This window comes from Mytilus edulis, chromosome 1 (assembly GCF_963676685.1).
Source record: "Mytilus edulis chromosome 1, xbMytEdul2.2, whole genome shotgun sequence".
Lineage (NCBI taxonomy): Eukaryota > Metazoa > Mollusca > Bivalvia > Mytilida > Mytilidae > Mytilus > Mytilus edulis.
In genome coordinates, this window is record NC_092344.1 from 22,592,235 (window position 1) to 22,604,777 (window position 12,543).

Here is a 12,543-nt window from a genome sequence, read left to right on the forward strand (position 1 = left end):
ATCAATACCAATTTTTTTGTAAAATTTTAGTAACAATAGACATCACTTACCTAAAAAAACAATTGACGTCCTCCTTTACTTAAATCCTAAATTAATATCAGAACGTGTATGTACGTCTAATATATGTATTCAACCCTCGATCTTTTCAATTAAATCTTATGGAAAAACGATCAGAAATGCATATGATTTTCTTCGGGCCTCTTAATAGATGAATGTCTGTGGTTTCAGGAAAGGTATCACTCTAATTGATTATAATTCTCCTTTGGACAAAATGTAGGAGACTTTTGTGATATTTTCACCCCCACCTTCTTTTGGAATATTTTGTATCAAATAAATGCAGATTGTTGCCATGGTTACACCAAAAAGAGATTATATTTCACCATCATAATTATTGGAAATCAAATCTATGAGTATCATTATGTTATCTTCCTAACTGTGTATGGCTACCTCAGAGGAGTTGCGGCTCATAGAAATCGATCTCTTCCTTTAGTAGTTGAGATACGAATTTTGAACATCGTTTAACTACTGTTTCCTTAATTTTTTCTATTTACTAGTTGTTTGTGATGAAGTCAGCTTAAAAAAGGCGGAAGATACCAAAGTGACATTCAAAATTCATATGTCAAAGAGACACCGACGGAAAGACAAGCACGTCCATAAGTTGAAACACTCAATAGAAAACTAGAGCAACCGAGGGTGATCTCATTTGCTGGAAAAGGAAAGCAGATCCTGCTGCACATTTGGAACCCATCATGCTGCTCATGCTAAGAAGACATTCGGTGATGTCACAATCGAGGAAAAAGGACTGGGTTGTAGTTATAAAAGTTTGTACATATTCATAAAATCTAGCTCCTTAACTTTTTTTATAAGGTCGAAACCACTGTTAACTGTGGGATATGATTTATGGGATATCTATTTTCAATCATATAGTTCGTCTTTTTCAAATGTGCTAATGTACACAAAGATGTGGTAGTATTTCGGGCAGTATCTGAAAAGTGATAGTTTTTTACTTTATTGTGAAATTCTTCCGGTTAATGTGTATGAAAGTTATATTTAGTTATATTATTGCATACAGTTATATTTATTTTGCTTAGTAATGGAGGTTTGGACTAGGTTTACATTTCTCTATTATTTAACTTATCATGCCATTGTTCTCTATCCTTAATTTGTTTGTGAATTATTCTATATTCATCATATTTTACCACCCCACTATTTTACTTCTTTTTTGTGTTCGTTTTTTTCTACTCCTCTATGTTTCGCTAAATACTTTCTAGTTTACAAACCCCTGCAGACCCTTACCAAGGAAGTTTTTTTATCTAAAGAAAGGAATTATAACTGACAAGGAAATGCATCAAGTTGTAATCTTCTTTTTCAGTATCAGAACTTGCATGATTTTTTTGGACCTGATGTGAACAAGGAAAAATATTGAATACAGTAAGTTGGTATAAAATATTTCATTATATATTTATTTGAAACAAGTATTAACATATGATAGAAATATCAAATACCTAATGGTTACTGAAACAGTATGAGTATCTATTCTAAACGAATGAGAAAAAAATATTTAGCAAAAATAAAAATTCTATTAAAAGGAAAGTTCTGTACTGTCATTCAAGTAAGAATTATTTCACTTTTACTAAAGCTCTAATAAAACCAATACCTACAAAAAATGTGAAATTTGTAATATTAAATCAACATTTTCTTTTGATTCTTTAAAGCGTTCGGAATTTGATCCTAAAAAACAAAAACGGGGAAAATTGGCTAAACGTTTTTGTATTACATTTGTAGATTGGCGTTCTTGATATGGTCATTAACTGTCATGGTAACTAATAGTCATAAAACAAGTAAAAAAAATTAAAAATACCGAACTCCAAGGAAAGTTCAACTTAGAAAGTCCCTTAAATAATGGCAAGCCACTCTACTGTTCACATTACTATACTCAAACTGCCTGGTTTTTTCTCTTACAACTGCATGCCTTTAACTTATCGGAGAAGTTTAAATCCGACTAGATAGTTTACCAACGCCCAAGATGAGCTTGATAACCTGCCAACAGGCCACACAAGGATTTATAATAATAGGATGTCGGCATCATTATTGTTTTATAATCGAATGAATACTACACACAACATATTAGGATTATATAATGAACTTTACACATTTCTTCCTGCTTTTGAAAGAAACTGTTTTAAATTAAGGAACTTTTAACTAATCTATATTGGGTCTCAATTCTTCTTCTTTGCAGTATACAATTCATACATGTAGAGTAATGAAATATTTCTGTCGACTTAATTTTACTTCATTTTTCAATTTCGTCGATATTAATTTTTCATTTATATTTATTCTTACGGGCAATATCATGAGAAACTTATATTGCCAGAATTGCATGAGTTTGACGTAATCTGGAAGTATTTAAACTCAGAAATAGTAAATAGTATCGGAAAAAAATAACAAGTGTATAATTTGTACGGCGGGTGCGCGTTTCGTCTGCATAAGGCTAATCACTGCCGCACGAATTAAAATACGCGAAATAAAGAATATTGAAATATGATCGTGAATTGTATATACATGATACAGATTAAAAAAAAAGGCCACCACACCCCCTTAATTTAAAACCACCCACCAAAAAGCTAATAGATAAATAAACAGCATACTGCAGACAAAATCTTTTAGTTTTAAGTCGCACTCACTTATATAGAGAACATTCTAATATGACAATCTATATATATATAATCCCGGCGAGGGAAGAACCAAAAATTTGCGAAAGCAAATTTACAGATCTAACATTGTTGGGTTGATGTTTAGACGAGTTGTATATACATTATGTACACAGCCATGTATCACCATCGTTGATGGCGATCCGATGGATACATCTGTTGTAGGGTTGTCACTGACTCAGACGTACTTATGAATATAATTATTTTCTGTGACTGTATCTTACATTAATTTGTAGGATCCTTTACTATAGATAATTTAGCTGATCTGTAACAATAACATCTTCATGCCTTATATATCATGTACTGTAGTACGCCGCTAGATTAAAGCTGACGTGGAAAGGTAACACATGCCCACCGAAAGCTCTTTTTTTGAGAGCCCAGGTGGTCGTGTGGTCTAGCGGGACGGCTGCAGTGCAGGCGATTTGGTGTCACGATATCACAGTAGCATGGGTTCGAATCCCGGCGAGGGAAGAACCAAAAATTTGCGAAAGCAAATTTACAGATCTAACATTGTTGGGTTGATGTTTAGACGAGTTGTATATATATATATATAATCACAGTATATCTAGAGAATTTGTAGAGCAAACGCATTATCATACAAAACCGGTTGTTCCACGTCACGCTCAGTTTATTTTCACAATTAGTATAATAATTTGCGACAGTAAAAACGCACGTTTAACGTAGACAAAGCTTCTCATACAATACGTTTATCTCTGTTCTAAAGAAAAAAAATAAACAAACTTGTTTATTTCAGTTATTATTTCAGTGTAAATTTACATATAGCTAAAATTCCACGAAATGATGTTAACGTCTCTGGCAACTGAACAACTAGACGTCAAATAAAATTGAGAATGAAAGTGGGGAATGTGTCAAAGAGACAACAAACGGAACAAAGAGCAGAAAACAGACCAAGGCCATCAATGAGTCTCCAACACATCGAGAAAATACCGAACCCGGAGTCGGGATTCAACTGGTCCCTAATCAAAACTGTGTTCTAGTTAATTGAAAATGGAAGTCACACTCAAATCCAAAACATATAAATGAACTAAAATTAAAATAAACATACAAGACTAGCAAAGGCCAGAAGCTTCTGACTTTGGACAGTTGTCAACAATACGGCGGGGTTAAGCATGTTTTGTGAGATCTTAACCCTCCCCTTTACCTCTACCTAAATTGAATAAACAGACAGCCAATTTCATTTTTCATTTTCAATATTTTTCAAAAAATAATATGACATTATTAATATTATTATATGGGAGTGGAGGGAAGGGGGAACAGAGCAGTCAAAACAGTATCCTGTGTATAGGATTATACGGTTGATGGGTGATCATATTTGTGCTATTAGAATCGAAATAATTCATGTCAGCTGTAGATTCGTTTAACCATACCTGGGTCATTTATTATCTTTTATATGAAATAGTGGACACAGTGCCGTTAGTGGCCTTAGAGATCTGCCATCAACAATGAACTTAATAATAGACAAAATACAGTCAGTGGTTGAAGTTGTTTAAACTTAAATTTCGTAGTAGTATCTCAGTTCATTAAAGTCGTTGATGTAGTTGACATAGTAGTATCTATTCATTTTATGTTTTTGTTGTGCTCCTCTGAACTCCAGGTCATAAGCAGGTAGTTTAACGAATTGAAAAGAAGATTGCATTTGCCTTGAAATTCTTTGATGTTTTATTGCGCAATTTGGTTGTTGAAAAATTCTGAAATTATCCAGAATCAAGGTTATAGGATCTATAAGGCAAAATTGACTTAAATCAATTTGGCTTTTGTGTCAGCTCCCTTTTAAACTTTTTACACGTTGAAGTCTTATATATACATCCTTGGTATTCAAATAGTTGGATTTGAAAGTTCATGGTGGTGTTAAATAGAAAAAGGCGCCGCGGCGAAACGAAATTGAGAAAGTGTTATTTTCATTTGATGACTCATTAACAAATATCTGATATATTCTTGTACAATCAGCAGCTATAAAAGTTTAAAATTAGTAATTTTATATCCTTCCTTATTTGTATTGTCCCTGAAAAAAAGATACGTGCCATATAAGATATGCAAAAGTAAATATCCCTTTGTTTATCAATTCGTAGACTGCTTTCAAACAAATGTAAAACAAAGTGTTACAGCAATCATTTTGAAAACTACTGGTTCTGCCTAATACAAAAAAGTATATCAGTTTTGAAAAAAGTACTTTAATATCATAACGGTAATCAATTTTTATCTTACTGAATATCTTCACATGTGGTATTTAGTCTAGTAAACTATCAAAGCGATCAAGCCTTTAATACAACTCAGTATTAAGGACCTAATTCTATTGGTCTTTACAAAAACAAATGCCCACATTAACAATTGTTAGCTTTGAATGTGGTTTATGGATTAATTGCAACCGTTCATTGTCAATTTCTTCGTCTGTTGAAACCTTTCAGATTTTTCCTTTATACCGTTATTACAAAGTGATGTTACACCACTCCTATCCATTTATTGATATAAACACGCATAGTAACCCCATATGAAATATACACGATCTCCATACGGTTGCTTTTAACCAATCATATTCCTAGAAATGTATAGGAGGTAAGATAAATGTATACACACTGTATTTTTCAGGTTGGGGCTGTATAATCAGAATGAATAAAGCAAAAGGCTGGTGTAAAGCGATAGTGATTCTTCCATTGACGGCGGGGAACTGCAAGAATGAAATGTCAAATAAATATATCTTACATGATGGGAGCATTTCTGGACTAATAATGCTCACCAGTTTAGTGGTCATTCTAGCTGAAGTAATGTACATCTGCAATTCATTTCAGGAAAAAAGCAAAACAGCACCAGATATCTCCCGACCACTTCTGATTTTATTAAGTTGCCTTGGAATTGGGGCATGCGTCTCAGTCAGTATACGAGAGCACATAAGAAAAAGATATATTTTAGACGTTAAATCTCACAATAAAAGCAAATCCCTTAAGTTAAAATTTTTATGTTTGTTTTTTCTGGGATGTGTAGTTTATCGTATCCTTAAGATAGCTCTCCATATTAAATGCAAGGTGTATGTTCGTCTCAACGACAGTTTCGGATTAGCAATTGCATATGATATATCGTGTCTTTTATTCTATATGGTACAAACGTGTTTTATCTATTATTTTTATAAATATAGATTCGTGAAATCTTTGTTTACCTTTTATGCTTTGATTATAATTGTTGTGAAAAACATTTCAACATGGACATATAAAGCTACTTGGGAACACGATCTTTCTACAGTTTCTACGGAGAACACCACATTTCGATGCTTGGAAAGTAACTCATCTTTTTCCGTAGGCTATCTTTTTCAAAATGCAAGACCTTTTACGGAACCAATGCTCTCTGAGTACCCGCTACTGAGCTTACTTTTTTTGTCTGGAATATGGCCGAGGACAACGAATACGACACGTGATATAGAAGAAAACAGTGATGAACCGTTTGAGGAGTCAGAAATGACAACATTGTTAAAAAGCCAAAGAAGCACATCATGTAGACCGGACGCTGTTGCACGAAGGATTGGGGTAACATTGTGTATTATACTTATAAGCGGCATTATATGTTTACCTGGACTAGTGATTTATGTACTCAGAATAAATGGAAATTTAGGAGAGGATTTTTTCTGGATAAGTTTTGCTATAACTTCAATACTCGAAGATATTATTTTACTAATTGCTCTTGTGATATGTTTTCATGCAGTGCAACATCAATGTAGGCCGTGTAAAGAGAAAACCTCCTTCGAAATCGGTCATGTCTTGTTGATTCTTAGTTTTATTATTACGACAGGATATTTTACTCTACACTTAATGACGCAAGTACATCCAATCGCAAGGTATCAAAGCTCATTAATTACAGCAGACATATTTAAGATCATCATCATGTATCTCCAAACTGTTTACATTTTACAGATGACAAAATACACAATTACATCTTCCAGATCACGGTATCTGTCAGTTCAATATACGTGTCTACTAATTGGTCTGATTAATTTTGGATTTTGGATTTCAGATACATTCCTCGCAGCTCCATATATCTACAAATTCCGAGATCCAGCTTATTACAGTGGATTTCATATAGAAAATACTGAAATTTTCTGGTTTCCTTTCGTTATATTTTACAGATTTGAGTGTTTCATTTGTTTTTATTCTTTGTACACGTCTTAATTTGCATTATGTATGATGATTCGTATCTAAATATATAAATGATTTACCTTCAGTCAAATCATCACTTTTCATTTTCAAATTGAAAGTTCCAAGTAGGCCTGTCATCCCTGATGTTTCTTTATTAAGTAAGTTTCTATAATAAATGAGAGGTATACGTTTTTATGAACATCAAAACAAAGACATAAGGAACAAAAGATTAAACAGTCTTTAACAAGGGACACGTGCCCCTACAATATATCGAGCTTATTCGCAAGTGTATTTAAATGTTGTGGTTCAATTCCTGTGATGTGTTTGAGCGTTTGATTTGGCCTTTTGATTAGGAACTTTCCGTTTTGAATTTTCGTTGGAGCTCGGTATTTTAGTTATTTTACTTTTTCCATATTCCCAGTTGTTTGATTTTCGTCTAAATCTAACAACCACACATAACGAAACTTACATGTAAACTAGGGGGTCTTGCTGTACACATTCATAGACATAAAAACCTCCATGTTATACAGTTGAAATCATCTGAAAATTGAGTGTCATATATTTAGCATTTTTATATTTTCTGTTTTCTACATTTAACTTGTATTGTAAATCTTAGTCAAACTATCATATGCATTTTACTCGAAATCAATAGTTAACTTGAAATTGAACTCAAATTATATTGAACTGTTCCTCGAAAATAAGATTGAACTTTAAACCTTCCAGACAGTCCGTGCTTTAAAGAGTAAGAATAATAAACCTCTACTTGCTGACTTGTTTTGTACTCATATGAAGCAGAATGCATACAAAGCTTTATTAAAGATAAAAAGAAAGACATCTCGCAAAGTTCTTTCAAAATAGATTGATGATTTCATGTCACTCAAAAACCATACTTCAGTGAGTGATTGCATTTCATATATTCTTGTGAACTTTTGAATAATGATACTTTTGAAACCAGAAGGTATGCTTCATATCTTGATCTCTATTTCACTGTTGACTCAGAAGGACGACTTTAAATTTGAGTTTATGACAAACCTAATGATTTCAACTTTGCAATTGTCAACATTTCATTTTCATTTCTCAGCAGTAACACAACATTTGCCCCATTATATGGTGTATAAATATCTCAAGTATATGTCTCACTCATGCATGTTCACACTTCACGGGCTCCATTAACAAGATTTAACTTTTGGCACTAAATCTACTCAAAAAGAAAATTACACATTCTGAATTTCGTGTGCACTTGGCGCTTTTCTGGATAAAGTTTTATCAAGCTAAAACTTTAGTAATACGTAGAAATTTAAGGATCTTTATGATCAAATGCAATCGAAAAGAATATCTATATCTATTTAAGATCAACTCTGCACAAGGGATTTGGAGCTTTTTTTGAATTTATCAATAGAAAAGTTTGGTAAAGTATTTCTAAAATCTGGTCAGTAACAAAGCATTGATCACTAAAAATGTAGGTAAAAATTAATATTAAACTCTAGAGCCAGTTAAAAGAGGGGAAGTCCATATAAACTGATAAAATCATATGCTATCAATCAACGGAACAAATGAAAAAAAATGATGAAAACGGTTGGACAAAACTGTTTTATAGCTAGCCAAACCCCAACTTGTATGACTTTTTTTTTTTTTTATAGTTTAGTCATATTGTTAAAATTTGATGAGCAACCCAAACAGACATAATAGGTAAATGTGACAATAATCGGGAGTAAGCAGTAAAAACTGTGTAGACATCATCACAGACATATAATATAAATGACTGAAACATTTCTAGCAAAAATACAAATGCATATAACAAAGACGCCAACAACAAAGGTGTAGTAAATAGTAAGAACTCAGCATAAAAGCTTAGACCGAAATGTTGTACGCCAGACGTGTGTCTCATCTACAAAATATTCATCAACTAATGATGATACCGAGTGAAATATCATCCACCAGCAGTGGTATCGACCCAGTGCTAGTAAAAAAACAATATATCATATATTGTGTCCTTCTGAAGCGCTTTTCGGGTTTTAACATTTATCAGGAACGGGCAAACCAAAACATTTGACTGCGAGTGGGGACAAATACGTAAACAAAGTTACAGCTAAATGACTAATAAAGGCAAACTAAAACCGAGGGAAACACATCAAATATAAGAGGAGAATCACGACACAACAGAAACACAACATTAAAATGTAACACACACAGAAACGAACTATAATATATGACCAAATTAGACCTTTAAACTAACAAAAAACATGTAGGTCATTGCCTGATAAGTTGAAACCTTAGTTTCTTACTAATTTATTGAGGAAGAATTTTATAAAAGTTAGTTATAAGTTCAACAAAGTGCTGAGGGAAAACGACTGAAATCGACACTACATAAATCATATGGTCATTATCACGAACTCTTGGTTAATAGAAGCCGTGTGTGCAATTACCCTCTATCAAGTAAATCATAATAGGAAATGCAAGCCCTAGAACATCGTATCATTCTGGAGCCTGAAATCGTGTCTTTGGACGTAAAGTTTCGTTTTTAACCGACCCATGATGTCAATTTCAAGATATGAGGCAGACATAACTTAAGCTGGTGAACCATTAACGCTTGTTGACTTTGTTGAACACGTTTATCCCATCGAATTCGAAACATTACGAGAAAAGAAATTATTCAGCTTTCCAATCGTGAACTTTTTATTTCTATGCAGCAACATTGCAGCAGTGGCTGAATATGGAGCATGTATCTACCAGTTGATAGATATTCCGGAGCTTGCATTTCCTATCATCATTTCGTTGATAGCGGTTGCTGCTTTAAAGAAGCTATTATACCGAGAGTTCCGTGTGCTGAAGTTGAAATCCCCCCTTCGACAATGTACGGACGCTACCATGAGTTTGTTTTCCGATATTGTATATTATTTTCACATATGACGACAACTATGATCCCATTGTCGTAACCGCAATTCTGTCGATTGTGACCTACCGATTTAGACGTATCACCGGGTTTGTACGTACATGACAACTCGACGGTTACCACAAGTAAAACAGGATTTGCTTAACCTTCTGCAACACCTGATCACCCCCGGTTTTTGATAAGGTTCGCGTGGCTCAGGTTTTATTTTTTCTGTTATAGTTTCTGTTCTGTTTGTTTTTTCATCGTTTTCTTTTTTGTTTGTTTGTTGAATTTTGATCCGTTACAAATTGGTTGGCATGCGATTTGTATGTTTGTACTAGCTGAAGGTAGTCCCACTATAAAGCGATTGGCACGTTTGTACAACCTAAAGTATGCCAAATTGTAAAGTGCTTTAAATGTTTTGTTACCGTTAGGACACCCATTAAGGAAGTGGTAGGCATGATTTTTTTCTTCCAGAATGCTACTCAATAACAATAATGTGTCCACAGTACACGGATGCCCCACTCGAACTATCATTTTCTATGTTTAGTGGACCGTGAAATTGGAATAAATTCTCTAATTTGGCATTAAGTTAGAATGATCTTATCAAAGGGAACATGTATACTAAGTTTCAAGTTGATTGGACTTCTACTTTATCAAAAACTACCTTGACCAAAAACTTTAACCTGAAATTTGCACTATCATTTTCTATGTTCAGTGAACCGTAAAATTGGGGTCAAAACTCTAATTTGGCATTTAAATTAGAAAGATCATATCATAGGGCACATGTATACTAAGTTTCAAGTTGATTGGACTTCAACTTCATCAAAAACTACCTTGACCAAAAACTTTAACCTGAAGTGGGACAGACGGACGAACGAACGAACGGACGAACGGACGAACAGACGGACGCACGGACGGACGAACGGACGCACAGACCAGAAAACATAATGCCCCTCTACTATCGTAGGTGGGGCATAAAAAGTTTTAAAAAAATGATAATTCATTACGGAAATTCCGTCATAAAATGGCAAAATCAGAGGCTTAAAACATCAAACGAATGGATAACAACTCCCCCCAAAAGTGGTAGAAATTAATGTACATCATAAAGGCCACTTTCATACAAAATGAGGAAATTTTCTACTTTCCAAATGGTATAGTATCATAAAGTGATTGTCATTTTTTTGGTGTTTCATAAAATGTTGTTCTTGCATTATTGTTAGGCATTTGTGTACGTCATGGAAGACATTCATTATACCATAGATCGTTGGGCACGTGAGATCTTTTTATTTACCATTATATTTAAAATGAGTAATGCTAGATTGTATTTGCCAAAGGCCATTCTATCCTAAAGTGAGTTTCATGTTAACACTTATAAAGGTCATTCGTGATTGGGATAAAATCGCAAAAAGAAACTTTCAATTTTTGCACCGCCTGGCCTACAACAAACATCAAAACTCATACACAGTGAACCCATACCGCAAAGTCAGCTATAAAAAGCCCTAAAATGAAAATGGTAAAACAATGCAAACAAGAAAACTAACGGCCTGATTTATGTAGAAAACAATGAACGAAAAATAAATATAAATTGCAGCAACAAACGACAACCACTCAATTACTCAAATCCTCCCCTTACCTGGGACAAAACACAACAAAATATGAGAATCAATATACGAAAAAACAAATATGAGAAACAGCATAAAACATCAACCACTCAATTACAGGCTCCTTACTTGAAACAGACAAAGAAGGTAGAAGATTTGCAGGTGCATAACCAAATAGTAAAGATATTTTTAAAGACTCACAAAAATCAGATTTTGATTGACAAAATAAAACTGGTGGAATTTAGTTTGTTTCACAAGAAAAAATGTTTAATCTCGAATATGAGTAAATATCATTCCAACAATAACCTTACTTATCCTAACAGATACAACAAATAAATTTACTATGATTTTAAGTTAAAAACTTGTTTGTTAAATTATGCATGACAAAATATAAATATAAATCGGAAATAAGTAAAATTGAGAATGGAAATGGGGAATTTGCCAAATAGACAACAACCCGACCATAGAAAAAAGCAATAGCAGAAAGTCACCAACAGGTCTTCAATGTAGCGAGAAATTCCCGCACCCGAAGGCTTCCTTCAACTGGCCCCTAAACAAATATATACTAGTTCAGTGATAATGAACGCCATACTAATTTCCAAATTGTACACAAGAAACTAAAATTAAAATAATACAAGACTAACAAAGGCCAGAGGCTCCTGACTTGGGACAGGCGCAAAAATACGGCGGGGTTAAACATGTTTGTGAGATCTCAACCCTCCCCCTATACCTCCAGCCAATGTAGAAAAGTAAACGCATAACAATACGCACATTAAAATTCAGTTCAAGAGAAGTCCGAGTCTGATGTCAGAAGATGTAACCAAAGAAAATAAACAAAATGACAATAATACATAAATAACAACAGCCTACTAGCAGTTAACTGACATGCCAGCTCCAGACTTCAATTAAACTGACTGAAAGATTATGATTTCATCATATGAACATCAGGCACAATCCTTCCCGTTAGGGGTTTAGTATCATACCATCATAACATATATGAGAAGAACATAACCCGTGTCATGCCAACAACTGGTTTTTGAATAAATGTGTTTAGTTCCGATGCAAAGACCCTATAAGTGAATCAATATTAACGCCAAAATATGCAATCTTTAATGACCTGACAACAGTATCGTAACTATATCCCTTCTTAATAAGTCTATTCAACTGTATGTTTTACATAGGTGATTGCAACAACTGAATCTGTGTAAATTGAG

The 12,543-nt window shown here is 33.7% G+C and overlaps 1 long non-coding RNA gene across 1 annotated transcript; it reads left to right on the forward strand.

The window, feature by feature from the left end:
- Window positions 1–1,322: 1,322 nt before the first annotated feature.
- Window positions 1,323–6,944, forward strand: LOC139527681 (uncharacterized). Its single transcript, XR_011665416.1, has 2 exons — window positions 1,323–1,431; window positions 5,319–6,944. It is a non-coding gene; the product is annotated as an uncharacterized lncRNA (long non-coding RNA).
- Window positions 6,945–12,543: the final 5,599 nt, after the last annotated feature.